Source organism: Cryptomeria japonica, chromosome 5 (genome assembly GCF_030272615.1).
Source record: "Cryptomeria japonica chromosome 5, Sugi_1.0, whole genome shotgun sequence".
Classification (NCBI taxonomy): Eukaryota; Viridiplantae; Streptophyta; class Pinopsida; order Cupressales; family Cupressaceae; genus Cryptomeria; species Cryptomeria japonica.
In genome coordinates, this window is record NC_081409.1 from 915,416,632 (window position 1) to 915,440,465 (window position 23,834).

A 23,834-nucleotide genomic window follows, 5' to 3' on the forward strand; every position below is an offset into this window, starting at 1 on the left:
AATATATGCATCAACTGTGGCAAGCCATGGTCTTCCCAAAATGACTGGATATCCCCCCAATGTTGCTTTTGGAGATAAAATCATAAAGTCTACAGGATATTCCTAGGAATCTAGAATAACTACTATATCCTTTATGATACCATCAGGTCTTACCATGGAGCCATCAGCAAATTGGAGAACTATGGGTGTAGCCCTTAAACTATCTATCTCTAGATGTTTCATTACTTCCCTTGTCATTACATTAATGGCTGCCCCTAGATCAACTAAAACATTTTTTATTTGACTGCCATTAATGACTATACTCACAACAGGACTACCTGGATCAGAATACTTTGGAATAGCAATTTTTCCTAACATAATATTAGCCAATTGACCCATAACATGAACTGTTTGTGGATCTTTTTTCTTCTTGCCAGGTTTCTTTAGGCATGCTTCTCTCAATGCCTTACCATATATTGGGACATCCTTTATTGCTTGCAAAATGGAATTTTAACACAAATATGCTTTAGCTGATCAAGAATATCAAAGCTTTGCTGTTCTTCAATGGAAAATTCTTTGTCTTTCAGTCTATGGGGAAATGGTGGTAATATTTAATTCTGAGGTATTACATCTTTAGGATCAGATATTGGCTGCTCTTCTCGTACCTCAGTAATAACTGGTTGAGAGGGATTAGGTAGAGTTGTGCCAGATCGAAGGTGAATATCATCTAGTGATAAAGAATAGGCAAGGTATTGATTAGCATTAGCTGAATAAGCTTGTTGTTGTTGCTGAGATTTGATATTTGGGTTAGGCAACGGTTGAGTAGGCAGCTGTGTTGGCTTGGGAGGTGGTGTTGTGGCTACAAGAGGTGGCATTAAAGCAGGAGGTTGTGGCTGCTAAGCAGGGGGTTGATATCCAGAAGATTGGGATGACCATGATGGGTTTCCCCTCCATTGAGAGGTAGGTTACCAATTCCCTTGAAATTGGTTCCCTGCACCCTAAGGTGGATACTAGTTTCCCTGTGGCTACTGCCACTGGGGGATTTGATTAGCAAATTGCTGTCCTTGGCCTTGTGATCCATACCAATGTGGATAATTACCAAAATTTTGAGAATACTGTGGTAGCCATTGGTTATTTGGTGTATAAGAATTACCACTATAACCAGAAAAGGAAAGTGGATTAGGTGGCATACCTTGTCTTTGAAAATTTGGTTTTCTTTGACCAACATAGAAGACTTGTTCATCCTCACCTTGAATTGGTTTGAAATTAGGTACTTCAACATTTGCAACCATCTTACATCTACAATCTTTCTTTCGCTACTTACAATGAGGGCATAATTCTGCAAGAAATGCATCAGCTTCCTCATGCTTCTTCTTAGCTACCAATGTATCCAACTGAGTAGCCATATTGTTTATAATGTCCTCCTTGAAATATTTTAACAAATGGCTAAGTTCCAATCTAGAAACTTTAGTTCCAGATGATGATGGTGATGCCCCTGACTTAAATGTCCTATTCTTCTTAGAAGTAGATCTGGAATATTTCTTACAAATTTGTCCTATTTCAACCCAAGTAGCTTGTGTAATGTCACCTCCCCCCATGAGATCTAAGGAATCGATGCATTCATCACTGATACCCCTCAAGAATATCAATTTGAGGGAATCTTCATTCAGAGTACTATGCTTGGACTTCTTGACACTAAACAAAAACCTTTCCTAATAATCCTCAAGGCTCTCATCTTCAGTTTGTGTCATTCTAAAGATATCATCCCCATGATGATCAGTGCCTCTACAATAATCTTTGTATATTGCAAGAAACAATTGTTTCATCTCATCCCATGTATTGATTGTGCTACTACCCAAGCTCATAAACCATATCAAGGATGACTCCTTCAAAGTGGCTGGAAATTTTTTGAGTTTATGGGCATCTGTAGTATAATCAAAACTCCTACAGAGAATGTCAAACTCAAACAGAAATGTATCCGGATCCTCTGTCACCAACACATAGAATTTAGGAAGTGAAGATTCTGGAATGTTCTTGAGGTTATCATTATCATGCTAGTCAGAGATGGGAAACTCAAATGTTGGACCAGGTGGTGGTGGTGGATTATTTCCAATAGGAGGTGGCTTCCCTTGCATTGGACTTGTGGGGGTTATTACAATAGGCAATTCTTCTTCTTATGGACCAAAAAGGAACTAAAGACTACCTTCTGGAAATTCAGACTCAGGGTGATTCAAATTTTGTGGGACTTGATATAGCTCAGAAAAAGGGTTTATATCTGGAAAACTATCTTATGCATGAGTAGTATGAGTGGGCAAAAATCTACCTCTGCCATCTCTTCTTCTATTATGCATGCAGATTCATGAAATTTCAAACAATTAACTAGAAACTAAAATAATCATAAAAGGTTCTTAGCTTGACACCATCCCTGGCAATGGCGCCAAAAATTTCTACCCCAACTATAATGACAATAATAATACCTCTAATTGAAATCTCAATCCGAAGTTTGGACATTCATATGGTAGAGTTTACTATTCTCATGGCTGGTGTTCATTTAATTGTCAATCCAGGAACGTAAAACTTGAAATGGGTCTGCAATATATATGCACTAAGCTCCTTAAATGATTATTCTGTATTACTACAGGAAAGGTAGGAATGGAAATCATAAAAGGCTAAATGAAAGCTTTACAAAACTCTGCTGAAATGATCTAATGAAAATAACAAGAATCACACCATTCTACCTTGGCTGTAGGAACAGTCAAAGGATCTATTTCCAGTAACTGCAGGAACAATCCAGTCATGAACTTCTACTGCAACTAAGTAAAAATTAACTTCACTAATCATAAACACAGGATCACTCACCAAGTGGGCCCCCTTGGATGAGTGATATCAAACTCTCAACAAAGAACTATTAATAGATCAGAACAACATATTCTTATTCATTTCTTCCTAAAAAAATGATTACATATTTTTCAAAAAGAGAAAATTCAGAACGCTTGGCAAAACTCTGCTCAATTCCTTTCCATTTTGTCTAACTCTCATAAAGAATGAAGAGCTTATTATAAAGAAAAGATAAACTACAATGGACAACTCAAGTTACACTCAAAAGAAGAGGCGGATAGCTACAGATGAAGGGGATAACAGAGAGCTTGGCTGCAGGAACTGTAGATATGAAATCGAACCACAATCTTTGCACGCCAAAGCGATATTTTGCGAATTAAATATGCACCAGAGTTAAAGTCCCATGGTGAAGTACAACTGCTCTGATTATACCATACATTGCACTCGCTTGAATCTCCTTCAGTTTGACCTCCAGCTATCTGAACGTGATTCTCCAGTCCTTAGGTGCGAAAGAAAATCCTCCACCGCTGCATCAATTATTATCTGCACTAAAATAGAAACAACATACAAGGACATGCATATGTATCTTATGTAACTAATATATTCATTAACTCACATATGAAATCATCCCAAATAATCTGCATATCATAGGGACAAATCATTTGGCTGCACGAATAAATTGGCATGGCTGCAGGAATTAACCGACAAAGTTCAAACATGACTTCTTGAGTTCAGTTTTAAAACATGGATTACATATAGTCAATTCACAATACCTTACTATCATAATGCAACCCAAAAGATAACAAAAACCTAAGAGTCCTGATAAAAAACATGTCAATACATCGACTTATCACGGATGATGTCGGTTCATTCTTGGTCTTCTTCTTCGCTTAATGAGTTTTCTTTGGCTTTTCCTCAGACACAGTTTCCTCTGAGTCTAGAGAGGTGTTCCTTGTCTTCCTCTTTCTCTGGAACACTTTAGCCGGTGCAGCTTTCAGTTTCTTCTTAGCTGGTGACTGCTTGGTTACTTTGGGAGTTGCAGTAGTAACTGGTGCGGATGCTGTAGGCACTGCCTTTGCCTTTTTCTTTCATGGTCCTTTCTCTTTCACTGTTGGTGGTTCCTCAGCCGGTGCTATCCTCTCTAGGTAGGTGCCGGTTCTCTTTGCCTTAGGATCAAGCAGTGAGGTAATAAGGGTAGAGGCATACCCTTCCAGCATGTCGTACATCACCTCATAGCCCATTGGCTCCACTTCTTCCATTCTAGGCTTAACAACCTCCATTATGCATTTGTCTACTTGAATGGTGAAACAGATGTCATCTTCATATTTCTTGACGATATCACTTGAGATCCTCATCCTTTGGCTCATTTTTCATCTGAACTCATCAAAATACTTGTTCAGAACTTCAGGATAACTGGTTCCTACTACTTGCAAACTTTCCTTTATCTGTTTGGTAACCGGTTGGTCCACAGACCACTAAATGTCTCCCACTCCTGGGAAGTATCCTTGAAAGTAAAAGAACAACCCAACCAATAGTTGTCCAAACTTGAACCTTAGTGCATTATCTTGTTTGATTGATTTCAGGTTCAATAGGAGTTTCCTCTGCATACCGATGCATAGATCGAATGATGCATCCTCCTTATCATCCGGTAAGCGGCATTTACCGCTGCAGCAGATACAGAGTTGATTATGTTGGCTGAGAATGTCCAGTAGCCTATCACCATGCAGGCATACTTAACTAGATCATCCTTGATTGAATTTACAGTCATGCCCCATGAGTCACTCACTGAACCGGTGAGCTTGGACATCTCAGTTTTGCTAACTGTCCTTAGGGTTGGCACATCCTCTGTATTGTAGAAATTGGTGACGACATGAATTGCCTATGGCGTAATATCATGCATTCTCTCCAGGTACATCTTGTCACCATGGACCCTGCTCAGAATAATCCTTATATGATCTTCTGTAAAATCCTCTAAGGAGTAAACAACATTGTGGAGTTTCTTCTTCTCCAAAATACTATACTCCGATTTGATCATCTTATCTTGTCCACAAAACAAACCTAGCTGAGTATGGATAGCTAGAGACCCTAGGTCTTCGAGTTTACAATCAATATAATCTAATATTCCCTCTTCTACTATCACTCCAGCTGGAACTTGTGATAGGGCATTATATTTTGACTTCCCTTGAATAAAACTTTCCGACTCAATAGATGCACTAGAACTGGTATGAGATGCGGAAGCCATTGTAGAAATTTTAAGAACTCAAGAAATACCGTATAAAACACGTGAATTTAGGGATTTTCGATTCTCCTTCACTCCTCACTTCGTCGGTAGTTGAATCACCGCTTTGTGTTCTCCACTTGAGCATTTACTATTTGAATTTGAATCTCCTTCGCGGTTTCTCAATTTCTCGAAATCTCTGCTCAAATCACCTTTTCGTTGCTCTGCTCTTTGAAAACCTCTTCTTCGCTTGAAAACTGATAGTGAGAAATGATTTCAAAAAGGCTTTTAAACATAGTCCTCACCTACCATCATTAATGCTCCTCCATTAGGGCATAAACCCTAATTTGCCTTTTTACCATTTCCGGTCTTCTGCCAAGTGACAGGTATCATATACCGATTAAGGTCTTTTGTCGGTATAAACTGGGGGTTCGAAAAAATTTTACCATTTGCTCCCCCTAAGCCTTTTGAAGCTTAGTTTGTCGAGTCCAATATTTCCACACTAGGTGCAGAAACTGGTTCCTCTTCCAACATTACTAGTTTCTTCTTCCAAGTTTTGTTCATGCCCACTTGAACTATTTCAACATCAATTCCTCCTTCCGGAGTGACCGGTATATCATCAGATATACTCTTTCTGCTTCTGCAGAAACTTGCAATGTGACCCGGTTTGTTGCAATGATAGCAAACCAATCCAGGTGCTCTCCAAGGTCCATTGTTTATGTTTCCATTATTCCTTCTGCATGTTGCAGCAGTGTGACCATGACCATGACATACCATACAGTTTGCTCTCCATCCGGTTGCAACTTGATAGCCACCACTTCTTGGCTGATGATTGAAGACATTAAACCAGTTGTGGTTCTGGTTCACAAAAGGTTTGGGACCAACTCCTTGGGTCCTTTGAGGATATCTTCCAGTGTTATTCATAACATACCTGCATTCAAATGCTCTATGCCCATACTTGTTGCATGCATAACAGTTACCATCAAATCTATAGGGTCTAGGCTTATCATTTAGAAAATAAGAAAAATTGTTGTAAGCCTTACTCCTACACACATTTGCAGTATGTCTTTCTTTAAGACAGTTGAAACAAACAGGTTTAAACTTTTGCTTACCTTTATCCTTTGATTCCAGTTGTTTCTTTGATGTTCCAGCATTTGTACTAGAGGTTTCACCTTCCTCATGACTGGTATAGCCAAGTCCATCTGTATTCTTGACCGGTTTGGCAGATTCAAGCTTTTGCTCTAGCTTGACAGTGCTCTTGTTGAACTTAGCAAGTGCTTCCTTTGACTCAGAGAGTTCTTTGGAAATAGCAGCATTTGTTTCCATCAGGTTTTCATTCTCAAAGATGGCACTGTTCAGTTCACCTTGCATGTCATCCTTTTCCACTTTGCTAGCATGGAGTTGAGCATTTAGGGCACTCATCTCTTATTTCAACTTGGAGATCTCACAATCTCTTTCTTTCACTAGGTCTTCAATTTTTCTCTGGTTCTCAAGCTCTTGACACATCCGGATAGTCAGTCCTTCCAACTCCTTTCTCAGGTTGGATTTTGACTCATTCAACTTATTTACTTCTGCAATTAGGGCTTCCATATCTTCTTCATCTATAGAACTATTTTCAAATAGCTCCATCAGCTTTTCTGCATGTTCTCTCATTTTTGCTTGAGATGCCTTGTATTTGATCATAAGATCATCATAGACTTGTTCAAACTGAGTGAGCCATTGAGTAAGTTCCCTCAAGGTGTATTCCCCCATATCTCTCTCCAAGTGGTTAAACTTATAGAAAGGTAGGCTCTGATACCAATTGATGAATACTAAGAGGGGGGGTGAATTAGTATGCCAAAAAACACTGCACTGAAACACTTAAACAGTCTAAAGATAAACCGATAAAACAGTTTAACAGATAGACTAGTTATCACACATGCAAACCAAAATGCAAATAAAGCATTCACCCACAAAAGCAATACAACCATAACACAAGATATTTGATGTGGAAACCCAAATGGGAAAAACCATGGTGAGATGGAACTCACAAGTCACTATCTGCAGAATAGAAACCAGACCGGTTAAGGTCTTACAATGTTCTTCACCAGAACAGATCTTGTTAGGAATCTCAATCTCAGTTAGGAGATAAGTCTGATCAAGGACTACCTTGCTAGAGGATTTTAGATTCACAAAGGTGAACCACATTGTTAGAGGATTTTACAAAAGGCTTTTGGGCCTACCTGGTTAAGGGCTATAGACTTGTCAAAGATGTGAGTAATCAACAAGTGTTTGATCTATCTAATAGCACAGACTGCTCAGTTAGATCCTTGATAGCTTGTTCTTAATGCACTCCTACATTACTCCAATCTTCTACACATTCATATTCTTTCCAACTCCTCAACCTCCTTAAACCCTAGCCGCAACATCGACTATCGCAACAATAATAACAACAACCTAAAACCCTAGACATGATGTCCTTATAAAGGAAACTGATTTCATGTCGGTCCAATGGGATTGCATTACAATTTCCTAGGTTCAATAAACCTGGACATACTAGGTAGTATGAGTGTCGGCACCGTCAAACAATCGGTGGATTGGTAACTCATCACAAAATGTCGGTTGGTAATTCATCACAGAGTATTACCGGTTCATACAAAATACTGGTTTTTGGTTTATCAAGAATGAAGACTGGTAGAAATGTGTTATGCCGCTTTAATCCCTCGTACCGCTTGGTATCCACGAACCGCTTGGGGTCAACATGCCACTTTAGACCGGTAAACACATTCTGCAAAACATCAATAGTCTAAAGACTATAATACAACATACCTACAACATACCTATTTGGAACAAATACCGGTTGTGCTCTAACTCATACATATAAAGAGGATCTTAACGCAAGTGTGTGTCCATCAATGACAATCACAACATGAACATCAAGAATGTCAACATAGATTTTATTGGTTCTTTGAACCCCATTTCCAGTGCAGGGCATACTCACATATTAACAACAATGGATTATTTCACTAAGTGGGTGGAAGTTGTCCCTGTTAAAAAAACCACTTCAGAGATTGTGTGTACGTTCTTTAAGGATAATATTCTTGTCAGGTTTGGAGTCCCTCAGAAAATAGTCACAAACAATGCATCAAATTTCTCTTCATCTGAGTTAAGATTATTTTGCTATGATCATGGAATTTCCTTGGCACATGCCTTTGATTACTATCCGCAGGGTAATGGTCAAGCAGAATCAAGTAACAAAAATTTGATCAATATCATGAGAAAGTTGGTTAGTGAGAATTTTAGGGATGGGCATAAGAAGTTACATGAAGCATTGTGGGCAGATCGAACCTCACCAAAATGAGCCATAGGGATGTCTCCATTTGAGCTAGTATATGGCATTGGCGCACAACTCTCTCTCCCTTTAGAGTTAGCGGCTTCTAGACTGCAAACAGTGATAGAAGATGTGTTTTTTCAGAGTTCACTTGAAAAAAGAATTATGTACCTAACCAAGATTGAAGAAGAAAGCAAAAAGCTGGTTGACAGGATTACAAAACATTAGTTGAGGGTTAAAAATATTTTTGATTAGAAAGCAAGACCCAGAAAGTTCATGAAGGGTGATCTGGTGTTATTATGGGATAAAAGGAGAGAGTCGAAAGGTGCTCATGGCAAATTTGAGTCGCTATGGAAGGGACCTTATGTAATTCATGAGGTGAGGGGCCCCAATTATTTTAAACTTTCTTACCAGGATGGCTTTGAACTACCCCTGTCCTATAATGGGTAGGACTTAAAACTGTATCAATTGTAAACAGGCATCCCCTGTTAGTTTGTACATATAATTTTGTTGTGTTAGTTTAGGTGTGCTTGTTTTTGTTATAAGTTGAGCCTTTGTTTTAAACCATTTTGCAAGACCAGAGATATTGAGGTTCATTTCTTAGTACTTTATAGTTCCAGTCCCCAGGCAGAGCCACTGTTGGCAGCACATATAAAATTTCCAATCTGTATATGTCCTTGTTCGATCTAATGCCCAACAGTCTGTTGGTCAAGTCATCCGCTTAACCTTCCTCATGTAATCTGGCTATTTTTATTTGTTAAAGTTCCATTGCATTGAATTTGAACCTTGAACTTGAACCTTTTTGGTTCAAGGCCCAAAGTTCAATGGGCATTGTTTTGAATGTATTTTTTTCCTTCCGCGCGGTTTTAAGTCTTCACTAGTCCTTGCCGATGTTTTACATTCCTTGAACCTTGAACTTGAACCTTTTTGGTTCAAGGTTCAAAGTTCAAGATTTGTCATGTTAATGATTTGTGTCACGATTGTTTTGCAAGGGTCAGATTTCAATGTTTAGGCTTCTTCGAAAACATGTGATTTGGCGTGAGGTGGCAGCGCGGATTTTAAGATATGATAAACGACCGCAGAAGAGAGGAATATTCTTTCTTCAATAATTTGAAATTTGTCATTTATAGCAAGTATGGTGTGAAGATCCGTAGTGTTAGAAGTGAAGTGACTTAGCATTTAAGGTATGCTCCAGCACAATCATTTCAGAGTAAGGTCACACGAGCGAAGAGTAACGGAGACAGTTTATGGTAATGACGGGTAAGATTTTCTCGGTTTTAAAATTAAGTAATTGTCATGTTGAGATTATCATTTTCTTTGGATAAGTTTTAAGAAGAAGTTTTTGGAGCAGGAGAAATAGACTGTGATAGGGGTTTGCAGATGACAGAGGAAGGTATGTTCGATAACTTTCTCAATTGTTGCAGTTTGTTTTAAAAAATCTGGGTATTTTGTTAGTTGTTTGTTTCCGTTTTCTCTTTCCTTCTTTGCCTGGGTCAATTGGGGAAAATCACCAGCTAAACATGAGGCCTACTTTGCCCAAATTAGTAAACTCGTCTTCCCTTGTAAGCTCTTTACCAGAGCTAGGTGATACAGCGTTAGTCCAACTGGATTTAGATGATTTTCTAGAAAGAATTCGGAACCCAAACGCAGATTCTATGATGAGAGATATTGCACAGAGTGAATTATTGGAAGCAGCCGCATTTCCCACAACTGCTTCTTGCCCTGAATTACTTTTAGAATGTATGAATCACCATGACAAGGGTAATAGATGCATAAGGAAAAACAATGGTGATGTTTTGTTATCCATTGACAAATAGACACTAATGGCAGCCATGGGTATCCCACATCGGGAACCCTATGAAGATTGGACGATTGGGAAATCGTATGGAATTTTCTCTAAGAAAAAGCAGTATTACAGAACTATCATTGCACGAAATTGGCTTTTAAAATTCCAAAAAGGAGGTTCAAGGCTGCCAAGACCCCTAACCTGTGAGCATTTAATTCCTGCAATCCGAGATTTGGTAATTTTGTTGAGCAGAGTAAAGGGTAATTCACACTCCTTCTATTGGGAGGACTAGATATATTTCTTCATCTAGGTCACTCTAGACAAAAATCGGTTCATCGATTGGGGAACCTTTATTGCGGAAAGGTTACATGAAGGTTTGAGTAATTACCTTGGGATGACAAACTTTTATATGTCTTCATACCTTTTGTATATGCTTGCTTGTGTGAGTGATTGGTCTGGATTATCCCATGCAAAGTGGGTTCAAGGCATAAAGATTTATGAGTATCACCCCAATTTGACTTTAAAAGGGCATGTTGATGATTATCTCCACTGGAATGATATTTTTGCTGGGAGATTGACCTTTGAATTACAAGGTAACTTGCATAGGAGGATGTCTGTAGAGGTTGTTGAACTTGTTAACATCTATGGCAGTGTCTTTACACAATTTAATCACTTCACTTACCTAAGGGTTGGAGGTTTTAAGGGTGAACCCTTTAGGCTATCTAGGTATGTTTCAGACTCCTGTATTTTGATTGAAGTTTCCAAGTAGTTGGCTTATATCGTAAAGGATTATGGTGAGGACTCAGACACAAGTGGAATTTTTCCCATTGACTTAGGCCATTACAGTTGTAGGTCTATCTCTGATGCACTGAATCTTGAGCTATAATTTAAGAGATTTCATTTGAAAACCTTTGTGAAAAGGGATAACTTTGACAGTAAAGGTTTTATTGCTCAATATGTGAGGAAGATGGTGCATGACCAACATGTGTCCTACTTGGAGGATTATTGGGAGCGTTGCCCGGATGAATTTGAAGGAAAAGGAGTTGGTCCAGTTTAACCTTGAAACAAATCCATGACATGAAATTGCCAATGGACACTTCAAGTGTCACCACTAATGATGAAGATGTACTGGATTGTGAGTTTATGAAGCGGGTACATAACGAACCTCTCCTAGAGGTGGATTGGAGTAAAAAGATGGAAGATAACATTCAGATACGCACCTTCAGCGTAATTCGTAGGACAAAAAAATGGCTTAGGAGTTGCCGATTTCGCTTGACGAGAGCAACCAGTTCAAGAAACAAAAGTGGGAAGAGAGATACCACAAGCAAAACTTCTATTTTAACTAACATTCCCATTTCTGTTGTAGGAAAAAGGTAGGCAAAGATTAAAGAAGAGAAACTTGACACCGAGGCTAAAATTTCTATTGGTGGTCGGATTACCAGGTCTAGGTCCAAGAAGAGTTTTTAGCTGCCGTCTCCCCATCTCATTCTGGATTTGGACATAGAGGAAGAACTATGTGATATGACATCCCCTATTTCTGATACAAACAAGGTTTCAACTGGTGTAGGTACTACTTTCCAAGACTCGGGGATGCTTGATATCTAGTCTCATGTAGATAGTGACACACTGCCATCTTCAGAAGGATCTCCACCCATGCCATCTAAGGAATTGACTCTTGCACCTAAGTGGTTAAGTGACTCAATTACTAGGAAAGGAAATGTGGTTCCTATTTTGGCATCAATGGAGGATGTTGTGAGTAAATGTCTAGGAAAATCTACGAAGCCTAAAAGGTAAAAAATGGAGGCTATGATTGGTAATGATGAAAGCACAAAGCACTGGACTGTAGACACTACCAAACCCGCGTTTGATAAATATACTATTACTGCTTCAGAAGCAAACTATGCCATTGAACAGTTGATTTGGGGGTCAGAACCAGAGCCGTAGATGTGAAACATTTGGAGACTTCAACCAAGCGGATTATCTCTCATACTTGGAAGGACGAAAGAGACAAGGCTAAATTAAAGAAAAATCTAATGCAAATGGCTTAGTATATTCATGCTCTTCAGAATAGCCCATTATGACTGTCTCAAAGTTCAAGACCATTTAGTCCAAAAACACTTGGTAATCAAAAATTCTTTGATGAGGTTCAACGAAACAGGATGATTGCTGAGGTTTTCTCAGAATGGCTCACCTCGATCATGCATCAAGGGACCAATTACATAATGGATTTAGTCTAGATTTTCAAAGATGCTAATGAAGTCACCAAGGAATTAGATGTCGACTTAATCTCAAGGCAGAAAGAGAAGACTAAATGGGGATTGATTTCAAAATAGATGCACGATATCCAGCGTTATGGCCTGATGAATTTCCTTGGCAAAAGGCAAGTGTCAGGGCTAAATGAAGATGTAATGTTTATTTGCAAAGAAAACATTGAGTGGCGTAACCAGATCATTGAATAGTGCCATAGCGAATCAACCAGTTTACGTGGTGAATTAACAACCTTGAGGACGACCATGCAGAAGGATTTGTGCTGCGTGGATGTCCAATTTCTTAAAGAAGATGGCCAAACTCTAGAAGATATTGTAGAGATGATTAATCAGTTTAGCAGCCACATTAAACAAATCAAAGTGGAGAAATCCTTGGCTATGGGTGATTTTACGAGGATTTCCAAAGTAGAATCGGTGCTCACAGTTTGTCTCAATCACCTGGACTCACACAAGGATAAAGTGCAGACGGTGAAGAGGAAGAAAGAGCTCTAGAAGCAAAGAGTAATTCACATCAGTCTGCCGCATGTAACTGTAATTCAGGAATTTGTGAAGGTGCATCAAGAGGGGAGTGCGGCTAAGGCGGTGATGGTGTCCGTAAAAAACACCAACCTGGGTGATCCGACTGAGACCGAATAGATGGCATGACTAGCACTGCTGGCAGTTGTTTGCCAGCGAGTGTAGCCATTTTTAGTTTCAGTTATGCAGTTAGGGTAGTTCTCTATTAACTGTTGCGAGTTAATTTTACTCATGATTAAAAACTATTGGTCTGGCGACCTATTTATATGTTTTGTAATGACTTTATTGGTGTTCACTAAGTTTTTGAAAAACTATCTTTTCAATTAGCTGAAAAAATTTGCATATGTAGAAAGGTGGATGATCATCAATGAATGAAAATCTCGTTACCAATTATCTTTGATCTCAAATCTATGTGTTTGATATTTGGAATTTGATTTCTGTGAAAATCTATTTCAAGGAAAGAGTCATTAAACTTTCTATGTGTGCAGAAAATTATCAGCAAATTTCATCTTTAAAGGCTTTTCATTTCATTTTAGTGTACATGTGAAGTCTGTCAGCTTTATGAAATGAGTTATATATGAATCGGTGCTTGTGTTTTTATTTTGTATTGACGGGTGAATGCAATTACCTTTTAGTGCTTTCTGGTGAAAAGCATACTATTGATTGTGTGTAATTTGGAGCTGATTGAATATTTATTAAAGGGAGTTGTACCTTAATTCAGAGGTTAATAAATATAATGATTATCCAACTGATTGGTAGAGAATTTGTCTTTCTTTCCTTGAGCCATAAAGTATAGAGATTAAATTAATAAAGGGAGACAAATCTGTTTACCAACACCATACAAATGTTTTAGGAAAATTCTATAAGTTGTTTGCAACTTGACCTATGTCTACTTATGTATTTAGGTTTATTTTTGTGTTTAGTGTTACTTTCTTGATATGGCAAAGAAATAAAGTGGGTATATTTCAATGGATATATCAATGGGTTATGTAATTGTCATTTTTATTGGTTGTAGTTTATCTAGAAAGTATGAATCATAGAGTTCTCTTATAAATTGAATTTTGAATCCCAATGAATATATTTTTATTCTATTAGAAAAAAAAGTAATATAAATACATAAACTAGAGAGATACAGCATAAAAAGAAGCAACAAATACAATCATAGCAATGGACTATACAATAACCCAAAACAAGGAGAACTACTTACAACAACCCAAAAGAGTATAATAAATTACTACAGCCAGAGAAAAGCCAAACAGAGTGTCCAGAGAACAATATAAATCTACCAAATTCCACCACCATGATCCAAAAATGAAGGATGAAGTAATTTCTTGATATCTTCATAGAAAACCAGAACCTTCAATGGTGTTAACTTCCTAGTCTATTTGTCTGTCTCATGGTCCTTCATAATGTCTTCCTGAAACTCCATATCTAATCTTTCTTTCTATTCAGAACAATGTAAACTAAGAGGTCTTGCAACAAATAGTTGAAACAAGCAGATCCCTAACTGCATATCCCAATGCTATATCTTTTTTCGTAGTCATTAATGATTGTATGCAGTTGTAGAAGTAGATCATTTCCTTTATTGTTAGGAAAAACCTTAGATTGAGATTGTTGCAAATTGACAATATGGAGAGACAAGATATCACAAATCATATGAGTTTCCAATTGAAGGGGGAGCATGGTATTATAAAAAATAGCTAGACAATAAAGTTTCTAAAAATATTTGAGGATCACTTGTCTACATGTGTGGGATATGATATACAAAGAAGCAAAGGCACCAATAAGAGTTGTTTTCCAAGGCCACAAATGAGGGAATAGAGTAGGAAAAGAGGTGAACAAAAAATGCAATAATTTATGAGCATGGACACAAAATCTAAGGGCATACTTCATGGATTATTTACTATCACAAAAAGAACAAGTTTGTAGAGACTAACGGATTTGTATATTTGGTACGAGACGAAGAGAACAAAGTATTAAAATATTGTAATGTTTCTTTAATGTCATCTTAGTTAGTTTAATTTGTTTTTAAATTCGTCTTCAGTTCATGATTGTTTCATTTAGAAACACCATCTTTATAAATCTATGTAAGGAGCCAGAGACAACATAGCTGATAGAACCAAACACAAAACAACATAACAACACTTTCCAAACAAACTAACACTAGACTATAGTTACCTAGACTAACCACTTTGCTAAGGCAAATGCAGCTTACCTAGGGCTTCAACTTTCTATTCGAGGAGAGCATAAAAAGGTAGGGTTGGAAAATGATTTTTTGATTAAAAAGATGTATCCTAGTTGGACTATCAAACATTTAATACAAGATTGCTTCAAATTGATGACCAAACTAGATGAATTTTGAATTACTCATGTTTATTGGGAAGGTAACCAATCTGCAAACTACATGGCCAATTTGGGGGTAGCGTATGATAAAATCTAGTGGTGGATGGAAGTGGAAACCTTATCAATATACATGTGTGAGATAACAATAAGGGATGCTCTTGATCTTTCTTGATCTCAACAAATGAGTATTAATCATGTCGTCCTTTCACATGGGTAAAGCCACTTCTTGTAATAAGCGGAATCAACACAATGCAAGGGCTTCGTGATTGTTCCTGGCCCCCTGGTTTTGTGTTCTATGGTTTGGGATAGGGTTCCAAATTGTAAACATAATCAACAAAGATAATCTAAGTATGGGAGGAGATGAAAATATAATGGAGCTGACTTCATACCAGAATTGGCAATGAAACAATGAATTGTGGACTAAAATCTTGGATAGTCTCCTTGTCCCCTATATGAAAAAGCTACATGGTCAAGAAGCCAAAGCGACGAAAGGTTTTGTAGAAGGTTGGAATAAATGTGTCCTCAGGGCTTATGGAGTGAAATTCAAAATCGATGAGGTTTTCATTGTGGAAATCACTAGGTTGCCAATGGATGGGAAGAAATTTTACAGAGAGTGCAAGGCAACGAAAGAAGCCCTATTTTTGTTCTTTGACAAGAAAAGTCAATGTGACATGGTGAGAAAGATTTTTGATGGGGGATATAATAGAAAAGATTTGTTGAGCCTATGGACTGATATGGTGGAGGTCATCATGAGGTACATTACCTTAGATGGGCAGTAGGAAAGTATTTTGTACTATCATTTTGCTATTTTCAATCACCTTATACAAGATAGGAATATTTATTTTCCGTTTTATCTTCTTTCTTCTCTAGAGAATGGTCTTGCTAAACATGCTAAAAATAACGATAACCATGTATTACATGAGGGCCTTTTTCTCCTTATCATGGAATATGCTAACATGAATGGGGTTAAACCTTCCCTAGCATACAAAATTGAGTCCAACCCTAATCCCTCCTCTAGCCCTAATGTACATGTGGTTTCGGTCACTGAATATGAGGACGAGATGGGTTCGGGTGAGATGGTCATGGATTGGCATGATCTTCATGTGTCTGATGATGACCTAGAGTATTCGGTCTCCGAGGAAGAGGAACCCCCCCATAAAGCTATACTGGGCACTAATAGTAGCAGAAAAAGTAAACCCCATCCTAGATTTGTAGCTAAAAAGTACGAAACCCCACCTTCCAAACCCCATGAGACGGGACATAAAAAATTTAAAAAAGAAAAAGTGCAGAAAGAGGTGGATATAGAGGACAAAGGAGAGGAAGAGATAAAGTTGGATATACTCTTTAATGTGGACCAGATGGACCCTGAAAATACTGAAAATGTTGAAGTGGATATTGATACTCTTTTGGCTAATTCTACATCGTGTTAGGAGAAATTTTTTTGTTGGGTAATTAGTGAAGTTCTTCTCCTGAAACAGGGCACAAAAGAGTTCATTAACACCTTCACCGACAACCCCATGCCAGATAAAACTGATAAGCTATTGAAAATGACTCACAATTTGACTAAAGATGTGAAGGTTATGAAAACTGAACATAAAGCCAAAATTCTCAAGTTGGAGAAGGGCATGGATGAGTTAAAAGGTAATCTCAGAGCTTTGGTGGATATCAGTAAATAATTCATGAATAATAGCACCGATGGTCTCAAAAATGTAAATGAAAAAATCGTTGTTGATAAAGCCCAACCACTCAGTAGCATTTTGCCATCAACTGTTAAATCTAAAAAGAAGAATCTGGATAAGAATCCATAGGGATCGGAAAGTAAGGTTTCTACAAGACTGTCTTCCAGAACTAAGAGAAGGAACCAAGAGATAAGTGACATAAGGAGCATCTTGGAGGACCTCGAAGAAATCTACAAGAACATCATTGAGAAAAATTGTGAGCTTATGAAAGCTTGGTTAGCTTTTTGGTAGGATTGCCCTGGTTTTACTATTATTTCTTAGCTAGGATTTATGGGGTGGTTCCCCTATTTCTGTCTTTGTTGGGCCGATGGCTTTAGACTATTTCACTATTGTTTAGTATTTTGATTTTGGATTTGGGTTCCAGGTCCCTATAAAACTCATCTTATCTTAATCAAAAACAAACTAACAGTAGAAATCTAAACTATAACACTACACAAACCATATGAACATTTCCACCAAGCCACAACATTTCAACCAACATAGTGGAGCAATGTAGATCATTCTCCAAACTAGTTTTGGCAAACAACCTCACTATCAATGAACTTCCACAACCAACTTCACCATTTGAGCAACTGAGGACTTGAAAAAATTATAGCGCAACATCCATAGAACATAGATATTATATCTAGAATGGTAGGCCAACATCATCAAGAAAGGAAGGAATTTAGAGCATTCTTCCATAAAGACATTAAATACTCTTTCCTCCATATTATAACTTATACTTCAGTAGCCTTCTGTAAACACCTCATATTAACTCAATATTACCACCAAACAAAATAGCAATGTCTGAAAATTCATTTCTAGACCATATACAACATTTGTCCATCTGAACAAGTTTGACATCAATGACAACACAACTCAAGTTTCCAACAATAACGTAGACAATGGACTTGAAAATCCTAAAGGCACTAGATTGAGGACATCAATAGTAATGCAAGTCAGGGCATTTGCAAAGAGTGTGATAATTGATTGATTGAAAGACCCAAATCCTTAATCTTTGTTATTCCATTATAAGTATGATGAGGTTTGTGCTCTTAAAAGAATATTTTAGAGGATCTATCATCAACCTTAAGAAAATGTTGTATGGATTTGATTTGAGTACTTATGGTTGAATAATTATCATTTATTTTCTTCTAATGATGAACCTTGAACCACCATGACCTCAAAAAAAAAGAAAAAAGGGGTTGTTTTCAAGAGTTGAAATAACCATGCAAAGCTCTAAGGTTGTGTCCTTGTATGCATGACACCAAAATAATTATAGTAGGTGATCACAAATTTAAAGTGATAAGTACACTTAATGGCTCTATTTGACCAAGAAATATAGCTAGTTGGCTGAGTGAGTTTAGCCTCTATGTTATGTGCATTCCTAATGTTGGCTAGCAAAGGCTAATGACTCGATAGAGAAATATTCAAAATTTTGATTTCTAAAACCCTAAGATATTCCCACTTGCCATTAAATTTTTAAGCTTATGGGAGTATGATTTGATAATCTAACATCTAGCAAAGGCACTACCAAGAGTGACAAATGGATAGAAAATTAAGAAAGGGACTATGATAAATCATATCACATGATTTGAGAATTTAAAGAATACATGTTTAAACTAATGTTAATAGTATTCAATATTAACCAATGGGAATGATTGTGACGATAGCAAAAATTGGGTTTAAAAAGGCTCAAATTATTACATATATAATATCATGCCTCTAGCTCAGCAACTCCAGGATAAGGGAAACATCTAATCTTTACTGTACACCAATCCCACAATACAAGAATCTCCACACTAACCCAAGTTGTAATAAGAAATGAACGATCTTTCAATAGCACCATTCTAGAAGAATAAATATTTATAACAAAAAATGATGACTGTTAATATTTAAGTGCATCCAAATAAAAAGGATAGTGGTGCCAAACCATGGTGGAAAACATGTAGATTCCATCTATGAGAGAGAGAGAGAAAGGTGACAACCAATCTACAACCAACATTGTGATTATTACAAAACATGAGTTAAATAGCTAGATAACATGACAAACTATATAAAGAAAAAATCAAGTAATATAGACTTCATATAAATAAACAACATTTAAGGCCAAATAATTTTGTTGAATATCTCAAATTGAATATATTCCGAGGAGATCAATATGATCTTGGATATTCCAATAGATAAATTTGATTAACAAGAATAAAGAGGAATTTCATAACTATTTAACTCTTAAAAAAAAAGTGGTTTTACATATGTTTCTTTTTACCATAAACTATTGAAGTGGATGTTGAGAATTGACATTTATCGCTTGTCTAAAATATATACTCTCTTCTCTAGTCCTCTACGTGATCAACAAGAACCTCTTAAATATTAAAATGGGGGATAGTGAACAAGAACTAATGGTTGTGAAGATAAAAATGATGCTAGATGGGGCAACCAAGGAAATCCCCTAGAGGAAGGCTCCTTAGTAGTTGTGAAACCTGTTTCTCATTCTAGGAATGGTTTAGAATATTTGAAAATTACTCTTTGGTAGATATTTGATCATAAGTGGCTTGGTCTTTAGTTTAGCTACTGATAGAGATAGAATTATTTATTTTGTGATGTGAAATCATTGTCCATTTTTTTCTAATCTTTTAAAGAAGGAATCTCAACAAATAAAGGAAGTGATTTGATCTAGGTGCTCACAAAAGAGAAATAATTAATCTTGTGTTTAGTGTATTTGCACCTTAAATAGGTTTTGGGTAGACTGAGGTACATACTACATTTTAGATTTAGTTAATATCTCCAATCTAATTTTTTACAAATTCTTTTCAATCCTTGGATAAATTGTTCTTGACATGGACACATGTGTTTGTGGATGAAACTAATAGAACCTATCAAGCTCAACACTGCAAATTACCCTCTCCAATGGAAGTAGTAATGGTACTTAAAATTCTAGCAAGGAAGGGATAAATCCATGAATGCATGCCAAATTTGTACATGAAGTGTCTTCTCATATGAAATGATGAAATCCTACATCTAGGGCTGATAAACTAATAGTGATTCATGGAAATCCACAAACCATGCTTGATAATTCTTTGAATATTGCTGACCTTAGAAAAATGAGAAAGAAAGAATCTTTTCCTAAGATTTTGGATAGTTTCAAGTCACACCCCATGTGTGTCCCAATGCTTGTTGACCCAATCGTAGAGCACACTTCAAGGGGAATTATTCCAACAAAATACCCTATAAAAGTAAAATTCTCTAGCCACTTACATGCATTATCAAACTAAGGGATGGGTAAAACCTCCTTGATTGCGGAATGAAAATGCATGCCTTGTAAAAATCATTCAAAAGAAACTTCCATGTCTATATGTTTGGAGGTTCCATTATAAAGTCATACAACTATCAACACCAATATAAACTATTGGGTTGAAGCCATAAAATGGACTAGCTAAAACCCCACAATAAATATGGAAGGGTTAAAGTTTTCATGTGTGAAAACCTATGGTTTTTCATAAGGATAGAAAAAAGATAGTATAAAGACACAAACCCTAATAGAGCCAAGTTCATAGTCAATATATTATAATTTAGTTAAAATTTGTTATCATATACTTCATACTCTTATGTGTTATCCTAATCATTACATAATTATACTTAATATGTGTATATGAATAATCATATATTGTCAATTTATAATTATATTGATATATCACAGTTTATATCCAAGTTATTAATTCTATCACAAATTTCATACAGGTCATTAGTTTTACGATAGGTTTCATCAAAGTCATTAGTTTCTAAGCCATACATATAATAAATATATTCATTATTAGAAGTTCTCAATTCTCTTATATTTTCAGCAATGAAGAATGCACACATTTTCTGAACTTTCCATACTAATGTTTCAAGCAACTTATGTAAGGTGTTCAAAAATCTCGAGTTGTGTTTGTTTGTGCATTTAGATTTACATTTGAAGGGTAGGGTTCATTTTGTCCGTAATTCTTGGGTGTATCCTACATCTCGCTATAAAAAAGACTAGATCTTTTTCTCCAACAGGATAAATACATATAACATTATCATAGGTTTTTTTTGGCCATTGTTTTTTAGTAGCTGACAAGGTTAAAGCTATTTTTAGTGAAGTGAATGAATCATAAGAGATATGCTTGGCCATTTTGTTTAAGTAGTAGCTGAGAAGGTTAAAGCTATTTTTTATGAAATGAATGAATCATAGAGTTATCTATAGATTCATATGTAGATCATCTGATATCGTACACTATTACAGAATATTTCTTACTTTCTTCCTCCAGCTCTACTGAATGAGGAGCTGATAGGCCTGAGAGGTGATGGAACATGGGAGAGAGAAGACTGGGACAATGTATGACTATGATTTTTTATAACATGATCTCGGAAACCCATACAAAGATGAGGAACACAGTCATCAAGTGTTGGGAGGATCTCAAGATTTTCCCTACCCTAGAAGGGGCAAAACAGGCTACCCACCTCAAAGAAAGGTTGGTTGATAGAAAATACAATATTGGTTTTAATACTAAAACTTAAAACTAAAATCCCACACCTACTTGTTATCTGTTCTATGAAAATATTCAATTTTTTGGGTGTCATGACAGATTTTGTTTTTGGAAAGAATTCCAAAAAGAAAGAAGTATTTTATCATGTTTAGCCAATATTTTTTCAATTGTTGGTGTAGGTTCTTCTTTTGATCTGAAAGGATCTCTTGCATTTGTCTAACACTGAACCATCTTTCTGAGTTCTTTGATTAAACAGAGTTGCCAATCTTCATTCTTGGGGATGCACAAATAGATATTTTAAACAAAAAGGTACTAATCTTTTAGTTTCCCCAGTAGTAAATACAATATCGGTTTTAATACTGCAACTTAAAACTAAGTTCCCATACCTACTTGTTATCTATTCTATGAAAACCTTCAATTTTGTGGGTGTCATGCCAGATTTGGGTGTCACGAGAAGAGTGGCTAGAGATCCACCAAAGAGGAACAATCTTCCTTAGGTTTCAAAATAGAGCTAGACCTCTAAAGCAACCCAAGAAACCAATGCATTGACACTAACTAAAGCACCAAATACTAGAAGCATAGTGAAACATGGAATCAACTGAAATTTTAGTCTCCTGAAAAATAGAAGATATTCAAAGAATGGACTGCAACCAAATCATGAATAGCCTTTTGTCATGGGATGCTATTCAACCCCCTAACATTCCAAGAGAGAAAAATCATGGAAGAGATTGAGAAAAGTGAGCATCAATGTGCATAACAAATCCAGATTCTACTAACAATTCCTCGGCTAATTGGATATTCTCCCGAGTCTTTTTACAACCCACTTTTGAAGAAGTTTTAGAGAAGCCTTTCTTAAGGGACCTTTCTAGTAGACCCACAGTATGAGAAGCCCCTCTTCCTTTCCCAGAAGCCAACACCTCTTTAACCAAATCAGCTAAAACCATATCATCTTGCAAACTAGCTGAATCACCCGGATCTCCCAAAGAAGGACCATTAGGAGATACTTTCTCGTTCTGCACATTAGGTTAGCCCATAATAGTGCACCCTTGCACTTGCACAACATGCATACCCACAACTATAGCCCTAGAAGAAAGTTCATTTGGAATCCCTTCCTCCAAAGCCAAAGAATCCAACACCTCAAATCTGTTAAACCCTCATCAGTCTGCCTATCCCTATAAGACCTTTTCTGCCCTCTCCCCTTAGCCTGAGGCTTAGCAGGCATAAAATCATCCTTATTGGGATCCCCATCAATACAAGGGACCTCTTTCATAGGGGCTTTACCTATGTCCCCCTTCTCCACCTTCGAAGCCAAGGGAGGAGGAGAGCCACCAACAACTTTATTAACTTTAGAGCATTGGTGCCTAAAGGTGTTCCTCCTCATGACAAATCTGACTTTGAAAAGGAAGAGACTCATAATCCAATTGTTGAACCCAAGAAGAAGAACCTAGACAAATTATTTAAAGAATCCGGCAACAAATTATTCAAATCAATCTCAACACAAATACAAGCAAACGTAATTACCTTCTTATCAAGGGTTTGTTGAGCTATAGCAACCGACTTTCCAAGCAGAATATGAATTTGTTGCAACTACATATCCTCCCTCCAAAATTCGAAAGGAAGTCGCGACAGACGAACCTGGACAGGAACCCTCAAAGGCAATTCTTTAGCTAAATTAAAACCCACATGCCAAGGTTTAATGCACAATCCCACATGATTATGAAAGTATGGCCCTCCTTCAAAAACACAATTCCGATCATACATGCTAAAGAAAAGAACCATGAAAGAGCTATTCATGGCCAACATAATCTCTATCTCACCCTCAACTTGCCAAGAGCGCCGAATCGAAGATTCCAACGCCATAAAAAAATACGAATTTCAATAAAGTTGCAAATCAAAACATGCTGACAAATTCCAAAAAATTTGCAGATCAAAGCATTTTTCCTCCAATAAGCAACATCCTCGATGACCAAATCGGGAGGATAACCCGAATCAGACGATCCTGACTCCTCAGCAACCAACCATTTACTTTTTTAAGCCTGGAACCTTCACTCACATAAAATGAGTCCAACGACTTTGCATGCACACCCGAAGAAGAACCACAAGGCAGCACAACTCCCACAACCACCAAGCTATTGGAAACTCTATGCTCCTCCATTCCCTACTTGCGAACACTCGGGGCTAAACAACTTTCTCAGCTCTTGAGCACTCCAACCACCAGCGTCTATCACAAAAAACTGCTCACGAGTGCAAGAAGAAAAAGGCCCTCACCGCACAGCAATACAGCCAAACCCCACCCACACCAGCTCCACAAACCCCCATGCCACGCAAGCGAAAGAGAACCCAGCCGG